At 35.4% G+C, this 12,214-nt stretch overlaps 1 protein-coding gene across 1 annotated transcript in view; it reads left to right on the forward strand.

Annotated features, from left to right (window-relative positions):
* Positions 1 to 12,214, forward strand: part of LOC124406410 (A disintegrin and metalloproteinase with thrombospondin motifs 9) — a 172,114-nt gene that overhangs the window by 76,497 nt on the left and 83,403 nt on the right. The gene's annotated exons all lie outside the window — the stretch shown is intronic.

The raw sequence follows: 12,214 nt of genomic DNA on the forward strand, positions 1-12,214 counted from the left end.
TATTTCGAATTTTAAGAAAAATTACCTATTTTCTCATATATTTATCGTAAATAAAAATTAAACAAACTTTAGTTTCGTATTTAAATATTTAAAATAAAAATGATTTGGATGCAAAACTGAAGTTTGTTTATTTGTTACAATAAATTTTTAAGCAAATATGCAATGTTTGTTGAAATCTAAAATATCTTTCTGGTTTCTACAAAAGCAAACTTTATCTAATAAAACTATTTTTTCTTTCATTAGTTACGTGGAAGAAATGAAAATATTTGAAATATAGAATTCAGACTCAAAATTCGTATTGACGAGTATTATCTATCAATTTAAAAACTTAAAAGTAAACTTTATAAGTAATAAATAAAGATTTTAGTTATAATTTGATGTATAGAAATAAAATTTATTTATTCACGGATAATCTCAGACAAAAAAATTGAAATTTTTTTTTTCAGATGACCTGTGTAATCTAAATAAGATAAAATTAATGTCAAGACTGGAAAAAACTTTTTTCTTCATAGTATCCAAATAACGATTAAAAATATTATTATTCCGACTCAAAGATCTGTAAAAAATTAGAAAATATTTTCTCAAATTTCGTAACCGGAGAATGAATAAATTGTTTTTTTTTTTTTTTTTTTTAGAAAAAATGATTCTAAAATAAATGCAAAGCCGTTTATTATCTCTCAACATTTCTGCATCAACGTATCACGCACGACTATCTATGTCACAGATGTTTAGAGTAGGTATGCAAATTTGTAGGTAAATGCGGGTTGTTATCTATCTAGATGCATAATAAATAAGAAGAATCCACAAGCGTAGTCATGATCATGTAAGCCTGCAGGACTGAGTGAGACCATGAATGGAGTCGTATATTCGAGTCTTTCATTCAAGCACATGTACACGCATACCTCGAGAGGCTGTTCCATTGTGTGCCAACTCGTAGAGTGACGCTTCCCGCGATACTTTCTCCTTCTTCATTCATAAAAATACTCTCACGTTCAAACGAGAACTCCTGTGTGTGTGTGTGTGTGTGTGTGTCAGTGTATATTTACGACTGTGCAAATTCTCGCATATCGCTCATGTAGCTCACTATTCTGTTATATATACTTGTACTGCTCGATGCGCATCCTTGTATTGCTCTTAAGGTCATGCAGTGCTCCTACCTTTACCTACATTTACCGACCGAGCAAACTCAGCCTTTTTCTTTGCATGTTAGGTGAACAAAATGAAAGGAAATGCAGTCAACACTTCCGTTCATCCTCGGAATTATGCTAAAAAATTCTCGGTATTGGGTTTAAAGCTCAGGCAGCAGATTTTTGTCACGGAACTACAGGAGTTAAGAGTTTTTAAAAGAAAAATACAATTTTCTTAAATTGAATCCAGATTTTCCAAAACGCATGTATTCAAGTATCTAGAAATCATTCCGGACGAATGATTTTGACGTAAAAATTATTGTTTTTTAATTAAGTGGCACGATAGAAATGACTAAGATAGCAGATATCGTTCTTTCAAAACTGAGATTGTCACGAAAAGTGTGTTAAAGTATGGTTCGTGACTTACTTTGTAAAATTGGATTTTTCCACTTTCAAACTTGAAGAAAATTTCTCCGCTTCGAATCGAAACTAGCCAAAATTTTCATTAACAATAATCACGAACCTAAAAAACTGTTCTTCGAAGTCCTGGGAATCTCACGATTCAAATTAATACCAAAGTGTGAATGCAAAAGAATTTTTTTTTTTATTTGCTCCAAGAGAAAAGAAATGATCTTAAATTACTTCTTTTGGATTCTAAATTTAACCCATTTTTGGAATATTCTACGTGAATTGTCTTATAATCATTTCTTACTCCTCAGGTATGTTTTTAATCGCTTTTAAAAGCTTTTAAGCATCGCTTAGCGGTGAAAGAAAAAATCCAGTTCTTCTCGTTTGACGTGGAAAGTTTCATACACCATATATGTATCACCAAAGGTTATCCTCCATCCCATACACGGCGAGAAAGAAATGCGAAGCGAATGACAATCCGCCACACGCCGTTTAACATTTCAATAAACTCTGGCTTCCGGTCTCTTGATAAATATGTACCTTGTACAACACATACACACACACACACACACACACGCACAGATATCGTATGAATTCGAATTAGAATCTCTATAGCGTGTAATTATGTCTCGGTATACGACGAAGCATTGAGCTGTGCACTTCTCGTAAAGATATAAGCGTGCACTTTGAATGCACATGATATATATCATCATGATTCATTGTTACTTCTAACACGATGTGCAGCATCATAATCAGACACATTTATTCTTACCCCAGTTGATGATTTAAGTTGAGAATGTTGATTGACCTAAAATCAATACAGTTTTCATTACTTTTGTTAAGAAATAGACTATCGATTGAGTAGCTACTATTAATTATCATATCCGTGAGCTACGAAGATTTATTCAAAAGCATGAAAAAAGGTGAGGAGGAATTGTAAACCGAGGCTTAGACATCAACGATTCATTTCAAATCGTTGAAAAATTGATGAAAATTTGTGGTTAATTTTACAAATTATTTGGAACACATTTCAAAGCACATTTTCATTTTTTAGTATTTAATTTTACAATATCGTATCGGTATTGATTACGATTTATAAATATTATTGAAGAAAATGGAAATCTGTTTTAGTGACACTGCAGATCGTAATCTTCTGAATAAAATACAGCCATCTAGAATGAAAGCAAACGAAACTGATAGATTCTTAACAATTTTGAAGTGATTTGAAATGACACATAATTGAAATTTCAACTTTTATTCATTTATACTTCCAGTAGATTGTATTATAGTATTATTGAAAACATTTTCGTAGCTGATGAATATGATAGTCGTGCCTTGAGTACTTATCAAATTACGTTAAGTATGGATTTTTGTCTCACAATCTTGTCATTTTAACACTTATTTCTTACCCATATTCGATGATACAATCTCACGATTAAAAGTAAAATGTATAAAAAAAATAAAAAATCTACGGTCACCGATTATGAGAACCAATTATGTTGTTTTAAGTCCGCAGTCGATACACTCTACTCACTACTTACATATTGTTTCGACCTACCAATTCAATGAAAGTAAGACTCTCACAATATAATTAAATCAGTTTTATAAAACCGATTCACCGTGTAATTTTATTCTGCGTGAAGAATAAAACCCAGAAGAGGAAAAAAAAAAGAAAAAAAAAACAACTAGTAAAAGTAATGAGTCACCGAGGTGCTTCACGCCGCTTGAAATGCCGTCCTATAAATTGCGAAAACTGCCTCGCCCTATCATCTAGGCGATTATATTGCACAACGATGATTTGGCCGAACAGCCCGCTCAGGCATGCGGTTTGAAAAAAGTCTAACTTTATTAGAAACAAGAAAAAGCAAGTGATGAGTAAGCGCTTAAAAATATATTAGCAAATTCTCAGACGCTGTGGAAGATACGGGGCGGATTTTAGCCGAGGTCGTTAGTCGCAGTGGGTATACCGGCGATCAGTTCATGAATTGTAACTTTTGGCACGCTTCGACACGTGGCTTGGTTAAATTCGCATTATAGCTCTGGTCAGTGATCCCTCACGGTGATCACAGTCAAACTATTGTGCCGTATAAAAACGCTCGCGTAACTGCACGGCATCATTCAGTTACAATTAAATGTTACTTACGATTAGACGTCTCAAACGATTACGTCACCGTGCTATATCGGTCGCGGAGACGACCTTCTGCGCCGTTCATTCGATTTCTATACAATTCAAACCGTAGTTTTATACTGCCAAAACTAATCGCTCTGTCAAATTTCAAACAATTTCGTTCAGTGGTTCCTGAGATTTTCCGAGTTTTCTACTCAAATATGGGTAATAAGGAATAGCAAAAAGCTAACTCTAATCTCTCCCATCTACAATTTGTTGTCGTTTGTATGCCTGAAACTTATCTTTAAATACTCTTTAAACAGTTCATTCATGAACTATTCGCACATTGGAAACTTAGGCAAACAGGTAACCTAACCTAACATATCAATTCGACTGGGCTTAAACCGACGGAGTCGTGAAGAGTGTAGCTGATTCTCTGGACTTTCGATCATCGGTAGCCTCGTGTTTCCCTCGCTCTACTTACTTCGCAAATGTTAAATCATTTCGATGCCGAACGAGGGCGGCGTTGCGCGTCTGCGGCCTTTTGATTCCTTTCTATTGTTTGTGGCTAACCGCCGGAACACTACCGAAATCATTATAACTATCGCACACCGAATGACGTAATGAGGCAAAAAAAAGAACCACGAACCATCCTCCATTCAGAACGGTAATTCTTTAGAATCGTCTTCAAGATTTTACTCAGGATTCTTATAAGTTTCACGAACTCGAGGTAAAACTTGACAGCCATTTCACTTTCTTTTTTTGTTTTGTTCTTTTCCGTTGTTGGCTCCAACGTCAGATTTAACCGTCCAGGATAATTGAGTTGTATTTAGGATGCCGATTATGAGATAATCAAATCATCCGGATCATTGCACAAGCATACGTATGTACATACCTATATACAAATATAACGTAGGACCATACCTATAGTTGCCTCTTTCAATGGCAACGATCCCGACTCTACTTTGGTTTACGTAATACCGTGTAACGCCGCTTGACGCAACGGGAAAGTCAATCGAACGTAGAGAAGCAACAAAGTGGATGGCCGATTAACAGGATTAAGCATTCGCCACAGGCATCACCAACCGGTATCTACAAAGGTATTCACACGACATCAGAAATATCGCATTCGAGTTAATTGATGTTCAACTCTAAGAATGATTACTATCAGAAGATAACTCGTTCTTCACTTTTAACATAAATTTTATCGACTATAAGTGGAAGATTTTTTCAGAGACAGATTTGTACTTGCCAAGAATGCCCGGCGTTTCTGCTTTCGAATCTGATATTTAAAGTTCAAAATAGTGGATCCAAAATTGTAAATCAACTATGTCAAAATAGATTCGAATTTCATGAAGACTTGTATCTCGAGGTTTCCATGAAAATCTCATGATGAAGTGGATCCGCCATTCTTGATTCTTTTGATCAAAATGTGATCAAAATTTTCATGAAATTCTAACAGATTTCAACAAACGTAATACGCCATTTTGCATTTTGAAACGTTGACATCTGATTCGACATCAGTGACTCCAAGAACACTTTCATCCACGCAGAGACATGATGCAACATAGAAAACGATCTCGTCTATTATCCCAATAATGAATACATCGCATATAAATGATTCGTATAATTAATCCGCACGTGTCTCTCTCAACGGTTCCGGACAGTCAGCCTCCTCCATGCTCGGTTGAATCGTGATAAACTGCGCTAAGCGATTGCGCTTCATTGTTTTAAAATTCATCGCCAGTAATTCTCGGATAGTTGATAGCGTCCGGTTTCTAGGTACCTGTACAAACGTATCATCGTACGTAATACGTAGTTGTATAAATGTAGAATCGCACGTGTGCAGAGCATATATCGCATATTTTTTTTTATTGTATAATGATGAGTTGTTATGCCCACCCAATAGGTTAGACAACAACCTTTTTATTTGGACAAATCTCTACGGAGAGTAACAAAATGCATAAACAATTACAGAAACATAAAACATAACAATGAGTAACTATACATTAAAAAATTTTATCATTCAAATATTCGAGAACTCTCCAATTTCCTTTATTTTTCCTGTACATTTGTATGATGTGCAACGAGTCACTCAAGATTCGGAATAAAAACATGGCTCTGTGACATCTGGTGGCAAAAAAACTAATTACTCCAACTTTGCCGTATTTAATTTTAAGACATCTATTTCGTCCTATTTTTTGCAGTATATTGATTCCTTGTCTGAAAACTAAAGTCTCACAGCTTGCACTAAGTTGTATGTATTTTCGTATTCGCATAATTAACCTAAAACAATCCGCTCGCAGTCCAGTTCTTGGCGCCATATTGCTTAGCCACGCCTTCACGCTCTTTTTTAAATACAATTGACAAACGTTTATCTTCTCACTGACAGTTTAATTTAGGTAAATGACTGCTCCTGCAAATGAATTCTTACACAATTCTGACATTTCCAGCCATACTAAGTGCGCGTTGACATACGATGAGTGGATTTATATTCTCATGTACTAATTCTCGCATTAGGAATTCTTCCGTCACGTCGTCACAGGTGTTTATTATTCGTTATACACCTATAATCAGCGGTAGTGAAAAATGAACAGTTAATTATTTTATGTGTTGCTTTATTCTTTGCAATTTTTTTTTTCACAGCCAGTAGTAATCACTTACCGTTAATTCGCTTAAACCTTGACGTCGAAACTGTTCGATGATAATAAAAACATCGGCGCACAGTTCTAACCGCTCACGAACAACATTATTAATAAGCGACACCATTTTTGGAACTCATTATTGCTTTTTGTTGCGCCTGCATTGCTCGTTGTATTAAATCACGACTTATTAATACGACATGTTGATTTTTTTCTAACGTACAAAAAACTGAAATCGTTACTTCTGTTCCTTGTTCTCGCATAAATATTGCGTAAGTGTGAGCAGCTTTAATTATGTCTAGATCAAAGACCGGCGATCTTCCTTCCTTCGCTTGAATTCTGAAACTTTTATCGAAGTCTTTTTTCTTTGTTTTGTACATTCTGTAAATAGAGTTATTATAAACATTATACTTCGAATACCTTGTTGGTTTTGGAGCTTTAAAATTTCATAAATTTTGAATCACTGAAAATATAGAATTTTTAACAACTTTTACAGCTGCAGTACCTATTGAATATAACATTTTTAAACAAAGTCATTTTTATTCATTTTCTTATTAATATATTTCCTGAATAAAGTATTTCAGAATGCATAATTCAAATTAACAAAACAAAACCCAAGCTTATCGGTATTTTAGTTCTTTTGTAAATAACTGGGCAGTTTATTAGATTTTACAACCAATTAGCACACTTCCGCTCAACAATGATCAATAAAAATTACATTCTATCCACGGTAACGAAGCTGGTGATAAGCGGTCTGCGGTTATATGGCTCATAGCCGCGTAAAACACTCGACGGTGAATCTTGCCAGGTTATCTGGGGGATCAACCCTGTTGGCCGTTACAGCACGTAATAAGTAAAATCACCCCGGGAGGAGGTGATCCTCGTCCCTTGGTAATATTTCAGGAGGAAAAATCCTCGTGTAATAGGCATATGCAACGGGGGGTGTAAAGGTCGCGAATATGCCCAGTCACGAGCTCATTAAGACTGAATCGACCGTACCGTCAGAATCAAAAGTTAGGGAGGGGTGAAAAAAACATTTTAAAAATCTCCAGCAACGTTATTTACGCTAATAATTGTAGAAACTAATAAAACTATTACGTTTCTATTATGCGATGAAAATAAATCTGGGTACGAGATATTATGTTAAGAATTTTAGAAAATTTCTTAACCTACTACGCGAAATTTTCGTAACCGTGAAGTTTGCTGCATTCCTTGCAGCACTTTTCGTCTTCATCAATCTGTCTAAACAGATACTAGAACTGAGTAGGTGGTTTTACTGAATAAAAATTTGTCCGTACACTTGTTAGTTTATTGTTCAAAACTAATTCCATCGTGTAGTAAATTGTCCACCATATTTCACCATAGATGACTCGATTTTTGCATCACCATTTGCTAGTTGAAATTTGAAATTGTTGCCTCGGGTAAAGAGATTTGATTTAGCATCTGAAACGATTTTCGTTGTATTGCTAATTTTTATTTCACAGTACATATCATGGTGACCGAACTCAAATGAGATAATTGAAAAAACTTGTTACCAGTGTTGGCAAACTTTGAGAATAGGATTATGTTGTCAGGATGGTGAAATTATGGTACATATGACAAAGTTATAGTAGACTTGAACAAGATTCTGAAACGTCGATTAAGACATAAATAATTAAATTTATAGACATATCAATACATGCCAGGTCAATATATTTTCATTTGCTTACATAAATAAATATTCATTATTATTCACATAGTATAGAAATACTTTTTGTTCAGTGGTATGTTCTCATCTGAGTCCTCCATTTATTTTATAAACAGTGGAAGACAGAATGTGAATAAACAGCTATTTTATTTACATGCAGTCAGTTATTTTTTACGAATCAAACTCTTGAATAAACCGATGAACTTTAAGAATTAATTTCAATATGTTTAAATTTTTTAAGACATACCTACTATATAATAAACATAGATTACAACGAGCCATGAATAATGAAAAAAGTTTTACGTACTATAGTCGTACCGCTAGTGTAAAGAATAACTGATTTCTTCCATATTTAATCAAATGGTTTCACATGGAAAATTTTGTACTTCTTCAAAATTAAAACCAGAAATATTCCGGATCATAAAATTATAGTTGGTTTAAGGATTACAGTACTGGCGTTATTTTACATAGTATGAGTAACAAAATTGTGGTATATCTATTATAATTATAGTATGGTTGCCAAGACTGCTTGTTATAGTAATCGTACACATTAGAAATATTTTTATATCACTAGCGTCGCTAGTGTCCTTTAGCACAAAAGTGTCCGACCAATCGATGATCTTGCAAAGTGATTGGCAGAAAGTTTTCAAAATATAATACAAAAGTTACTAGGGCCAACATAGTTAGACATCACTAGTTAGATGTTCTTTATTTCAACATACCTACTCGGCTCCTTCTATAGTTCCCATGTTATATACGTAGATGAGATTTTTTCCGACAGCAGAATGACCAAGGGCCTAATAGAAAAGTTACTAGGGCCAACGTAGTTAGACATCACTAGTTAGATGTTCTTTATTTCACCATACCTACTCGGCTCCTTCTATAGTTCCCATGTTATATACGTAGATGAGATTTTTTCCGACAGCAGAATGACCAACGGCCTAAAAGAAAAGTTACTAGGGCCAACGTAGTTAGACATCACTAGTTAGATGTTCTTTATTTCAACATACCTACTCGGCTCCTTCTATAGTTCCCATGTTATATACGTAGATGAGATTTTTTCCGACAGCAGAATGACCAACGGCCTAATAGAAAAGTTACTAGGGCCAACGTAGTTAGACATCACTAGTTAGATGTTCTTTATTTCAACATACTTTTTTCTCCTTTCCCAACTTTTGCCTCGGACGGTCCGACCAATCCATCCTCAAGGGCCTGCTCTCTGGGGTCAGACTGTCTGCTCGTCTCCATCCCAGCTGACCCTGACCGAGCCTGCAGCCGCGATGATCGCTGAGCGCATTGCCTTGCGATAACCCCGTATTACGAGCCACCTAGCCGTACATATAACCTCGTCTAGGCGCCTACCGCGTATCCACGTGCTACGTGGAACATCTCCATTTCACCACATTCCTCGCGGAGCACGTTGTAAATTGGTTGTTTCGTCGCCTGGCATGCTGGGAAATTGCGCCAACTTTACGCTGTAAATTTAAACGAGAAAAATCTTTCGAGCAAAACGTCCAAACTTCTTCAAGTATCATGAGCGCTTTTTTATTTAAATGTAACTACATTTATGGATTTGTGATCAGCGGCACCTTTTCAACCTTCATTCCATCAATTCTTCTTTTGAAAAAATTTGTTCTCTCAAGTATACTGCGCTTTTACTAAAATTCCGGAATTAGGAGCAAACAAAATTTCCTGAAAATAGGCAACACGCCTTGACCGGTGAAACACATGATCGAAACATCCAATGAAAGAAGATCAGTCGCATTGCCTGAGCAGACTACACATTGACAAGTATCAGAAGATTGTTGAATACATACGCGTATATATCACGCCTCTAATGAGATTGAATGGATGAAAGAATAAAAATAAATGACATGATGAAAAAAGAAGACGGTAGCGAAATGACAAGGTCATATTTCCAGACACCAGATTAATAAGCTTATTACGTCTTCCGATCAAGATTTGTAATTTTTATAACTAGTCAGCTGTACCTTATATGGCTGCGCTCACTCCCACGCGATAAATTTGGAACTCGATATTCATTCTCGGTAATGACAAAGAGTCAATTTTCAAATCTTGCTATATCATCATAAATTTGTATACAATGTGGCTTATATAAATTAATTTACCTGGACTGTGATTTAAGAACTTGATTATCAATATTCGATCTGTTGAAAAAAAATCGTCCGGTGTATTCAGAAAAACTATAACTTTCTCCCTCAGTTTTTGTATAGATTAAGTGAATTTCGTATTATCTTCGTACCTCCACAAGGTTTTCGTTGCCTATTTTTACTTTTATCGTACCACAAAGCAGCATTTTTACTCTACAGATTTCAATCCCTTGGGGTTTGAAGTTCCTTGTTTCCTGTTTAAATTTTTAGGCAATTGCCCACGAGAAATTAATCCAAAACCGTAAAATTTGATATAAGTTTCAAGCACAAAAATCACGGGTTTTCAAACTACATGTACAAATAAAAAAATTGCTGATACTAATTGATATGACTGCGTTGAATTTGTCGTAGAATAGACAAGTTATTACAGTTGATACTCACCTTGTGTACAAAGATATTTACATGTTATTGCACAATCGATTTGTAAAAAAAAGTCCCCTTGAACAAATAAATATAGTAATTGACGAATTAACCGGTTGCAAAAAAATAATGACAGATACATTTCTTTCGAAGCATAAATATATATTACTTGTGATCCGGGATAAAACGCAAGTCTAAATTAGTAAACCTTGAAAACGCGATTATAAGGAAACCGTAAACTACGCCGAGGATTGTAATTAATGGAGTATTTTCAACGAGAAAGAATAATAACGTGAGTATAAGGTACCAAGAATGAAAAAACTTTGGTAATATAAATCAATCAATATATTTCATCGTGATTTATATTGTTTGCTTAATCATTTTATTCAAACTAATTTTCAAAAGAGGTGTACTATTAATATCAAGTAATTTATATCTAATAAGTTTGATAAGGCAACTTCAGTAGATTGATCCTTTACGTTCGAACTATTATACTGTAGAAGAAAAAGTAAAGCAAAACAACGGATCGGTAATTACAAATGATCGTCTCGTCGTGCAAATGCAGCTGCTAATCCTTTCATTGAATAATAATCAATTTATTTTCCAGTCAGAGACGACACAAGCTCGGATCCATAGTTATATATAGCCGTCTGACACAATTGCGCGAGTACAGTGCACGAACTAATTTGTGCAATCAGATGAAGCTTTGAATAGACTCCAGGGTAAAACGATTTATCGAAAATTATTTCCAGGTTTATAATTTCATTCAATAGTACGTCTCTCATAACGCCTAGCAAATAATAAAAGAAATCGTAAGATAATTTATTGAATTTTATATTACGGTAGAAAAACTTCAGTAGTGGTTACATTCTTTTTTCGATAGGATACGAAACTTACTATTAGCAGTGTTCAGACCGTACCAATCCTTACCTTTCCCATGTCCGCGCGTACTTTCTACCCCATCTGATACCCGAAATCTCTAAATCTCTACCAAGTTTAGGCGCGATCGCGGGGATTCGCGATTGGGTGAATCGTCGTTAACCCCAAAGATGGCGCTGATCGTTGGAAGAATAAATAACTAACCGGGAATCGACGCTCGGTTTGTCAGTCTGATTCGAGTCTCCGGCCAATCCAGTCGCGCTCGGAACTCTCTTGTTCTCTTCCTCTCCTCTCCAATTTAAACAGTAGATTCTCGCCAGCCGATCGAACCTCCCTAGATTCACGCCTTCGGCCTCTGAATCTCACGGCAGTTCTCCACTTGCGAGACACAACCATTGATCGTACACTAACACCTCATACACTCTTGACACACAATTTTACTACTGTAATAATGAGGCGTTTTTATGCCTCAGCGGCTTTTCCCTTGTGAGCCAGTAAATGGTGATAATATCTCTTGGCTCAATTGAGTATTTAGACAAATTTATTTCGTTCCGTATTTCATCTTCCAATCTTTATCTCTTTTCATATAGAATCACGGAAGCCTTTCATGTTGGAAAGTTTTCCGACATCGTACCCGCGACAATATTTTCGTCTCCTAGGTAGAGGAGCCAACTTCATTCGTAATGGGACCATGAGGTGACAAACTCTCCCGCGTCAAGTGGCGAATTGAAATTATGCTGTTATAATGAGCCATGGCAGTCAACAGTCATCAATTAACAAACAATATAAGTCTTCGTTCCTAAATTACTGATCTGCTTAACCCCAAAAAAAAA

The sequence above is a fragment of the Diprion similis genome, chromosome 5 (genome assembly GCF_021155765.1).
Source record: "Diprion similis isolate iyDipSimi1 chromosome 5, iyDipSimi1.1, whole genome shotgun sequence".
Lineage (NCBI taxonomy): Eukaryota > Metazoa > Arthropoda > Insecta > Hymenoptera > Diprionidae > Diprion > Diprion similis.